Source organism: Otolemur garnettii, unplaced genomic scaffold, assembly GCF_000181295.1.
Source record: "Otolemur garnettii isolate 467f Iridium unplaced genomic scaffold, OtoGar3 scaffold00315, whole genome shotgun sequence".
NCBI lineage: Eukaryota > Metazoa > Chordata > Mammalia > Primates > Galagidae > Otolemur > Otolemur garnettii.
The window spans coordinates 343,852-346,969 of record NW_003852710.1 but is presented as its reverse complement, the minus strand read 5'-3'; the positions used below and the strand labels follow the sequence as shown (position 1 = coordinate 346,969).

The 3,118-nt window shown below is 37.4% G+C and overlaps 1 protein-coding gene across 2 annotated transcripts in view; it reads left to right on the top strand.

Annotated features, from left to right (window-relative positions):
- MARCH8 (membrane associated ring-CH-type finger 8) overlaps nt 1-3,118 on the top strand; it is a 158,969-nt gene that overhangs the window by 21,357 nt on the left and 134,494 nt on the right. The window contains exon 1 of one of the 2 annotated variants that reach the window (XM_023509028.1): nt 1,095-1,151. The exons of the other annotated variant lie outside the window; for it this stretch is intronic. The gene's annotated coding sequence lies outside the window, so the exon portion shown is untranslated. Of the gene's footprint in view, nt 1-1,094; nt 1,152-3,118 lie in introns of those variants that run through there. 2 annotated transcript variants of the gene reach the window in all.

Genomic DNA, 3,118 nt, shown 5'->3' with positions numbered 1-3,118 from the left:
TTATTAAGTTTTTCTATGTGCAGTTTTTTAAAATTTAAGTTATTAAGTACTGTTTGTTCTCAAATTTGAAAATGTTGCTCCTCTCTAAATCTTTTGTAGTCTTTGACGATTCATCTGAGGAAGGAGCACTGTTCTTTTTGAGTGATCTTTGAATGCTTGCCACTTCTCTCTTAAGCTAAGCTAGGAATTTTGAGTTTGGGTTCATAGGTCCTGTTGAGATACACAGCTAAATTTATCATTGGCTGTGTGGATGCGTTGCCAGCTTCTCTGGGGATGTTACCAGTCTGGGCACTTTTGATAGTATTATCTTCTTACAGTTGCTGCTGTGAAGCATTTTTTGAAGATATACAAGGTAGGTAGGGGAGCAAGCCCTTGGGGAAAAAGGTATTCTTACTACTTTTATTAAATTGTAAGGCTTGTTCCCAATTCCCAAGGTAGAATTTTGATCACCAAAGGAGTAATTCTCTCACCTTAGTATCTGATTGAGATGGTTGTGTGTGAGTTTATATTTCCCAACCCACCTCAGATCTCTTTTACCCACTGGGTGTCTTGTTCACGCTGAATTGAGATTAGGTTCTACTGTCTAGTGGATACATCAATTTATGGCAGAGTTTCTCAGTGATAGCTCTACTGACATTTACGTTTGGATAATTCTCTGTTGTGGGAAACTGTCCTGTGCATTACAAGATGGTTAGCATCCCCCTGCCTCTTCCTACTGGATGCCAATAGCACCTCCACAGTTGTGGCAACTACATATATCTCCAAGACACTGCTAGAAGTCTCCTGGGGTATGAAATTGCCCCTGTGGAGAACCGCTGACTCCTGGACGCCTCTCAGCTGCCTCTCTGCCACAGTTAAGGTCGTCTTCCTCCTGTCTGGCTTCTCCATGTCCCCAATCTTGCTTATAACCTCCTCTCCCCTGACTGTGCTGTGTTCTGCTAATTAGGCAGAAAGTAACCAAGTGGCTGGTGGAATCAGTGGGGAATAGGGCAGAGCTAGAGGCAGGTGTGGCTCTGGATAGTGGCTGGGCTCAGCAGTACACAGATGGGCGTGTGTTTAGGTGGCAGCTAATGATTAGAGTGTTAACTGTTCTTTGACATGAAAATAAGCTGATGACTACACTGGTGGTCCTAGCACACAACGCTAATCAGGTATGTGGTGTCTTTACATTGTCTTGTATTGTCTCAAGCCTGGCTTGGGCGTCTGGGATTGTAAAAAAAAGTAAGCTCCAGGATGTTTTCTCCTCCGTGTTTTTATTTGAAAAGAGAAAAGAAAAGTGAAACTGTTTCTTGATGAACTTCGATAGTCAATATAGTTTTCAATTTTCAGGTGACTTCAGTAGCTAAGTAGTCCTTTTGTTTTTATATGTATGAAATGAGGTGGGAGAGTTTGTAAATATGAAGCCACAGATGTTTACTGAATGCAGCTGGGGATGGTGCCATACTCTCAAGAAACACTCAGAATAATGCTGGGAGTGCTGAGGATGCCAGACAGGCAGATGGGGAAGGATACTACCATGTAAGGAAAGTCAGCTCAAGGGTGAGAGGGAAGGGCAGGTGAGATCCCATAGATAAACTGGAAACTGGGACAGGTATTCATATTCCCTGATTACATTTCTTTTCAAACAGTTGTTGTTTTCAGTACTTCTAGGCTTTATGAATTTTTTTTATGTAAGTTCATCCTGTGTGCTCACTTTTGTAAACTTTATTCTTTCAACATTTTCCATTTTTAATAACTTTTAATGATTGCGTGTTGTATTTTGTTATAATATCCTAAATGGTTTATTTAGCTGTTTCCCTATTGCTTAGCATGTAGGTTATTTTATTATTATTTTTTGACTGGTCAATTAAGTACTTTATTATGTGATCAACAAATGTAGATTAAGTAAATTAATTTTTCTACTATAAATATCCTTTGATGAATATCTTTGGGTATAGAGTTTATTATTTACTTGTTTATTTACTTATTTTATTTCAGATTAATACAAGGGTACAAATGTGATTAGGCTATTGTTTGGGTTTGGTGGATAAAGTCCTTGTTGTATTTGTGCCCCTCAGCTGGGAGGTGTGCAATGTACTCTAGCATTGTGCCTGTTTGGAGAGAGCACACCAATCTCCCTCCCTTCTACCTCCTTCCTTTTTTTCTCTCCCCTTCCCCCAATGTTTTTATGGCTGAATAATATTCCATGGTATACATATTCCACAGTTAATCTGTTCATGGGTTGATGGGCACTTGGATTGATTCTACATCTTGACAATTGTAAATTGTACAACTCTACACTTGACAATGTAGTTCAAGTGTCCTTATTTTATAAAATGATTTTTTTTTTTTTTTTTGGTCTTGGGTAGATACCTAGTAAAGGCATTACAGGATCAAATAGAAGGTCTATTTTGAGTTCTTTGAGGATTCTTCATACTTCTTTCCAAAGAGACTTCTGTATTAGTTTGCAGTCCTACCAACAATGTGAAAGTATTCTCTTCTCTCTACAACCACACCAGTATCTGCAGCTTTGGGACTTTGTTTGGCATAGATATTAATCGACAGTTTAGATTATTTCTTTCAGATAGTGTCATAGACTAGAATGGTGTGGATATTTTTAAGGCTCTTGATGCATATTGCTGAACTGCCTTTCTGAAAAGTTCTAATTAATACTCCCAATAGCAAGGTGTTGACTGGCCGTTTTAGTACATCCTTGCCGATGTTGGTGTTTTTTTGAAAAAACTACTGACTTGATGGGTGGTAAACATCTCATTTTGTCTTTCTTTGCCTGTTTAAGTTATTGATGAAGTTGACTTTTTGTTTTTCCTTTAAAAGTCAATTAGGGTTTTTTGTGAATTGATTGTTCTATTCCTGTTGATCTTTTGGGGGTGTTCCTGCTTTTTAAAAAGTTTGCTTCATACAGCTGCCTTGTATATTGAGAGTAGTGCCTTTTTGTCATATTTTTCAAAATCATTCTGTATTTTTTAATTATGTCTTTTGCTTTATATGTAATTTTTTATGTGATTTTAATATTTTACAAAATATATGAAGAGTACAAGCAGTTACCACATGTCCTTTTTCCTTTTCTAGGATTTATTGATTGTATTTTACCTTGTTAGCTTTATTACTTTTATAGATG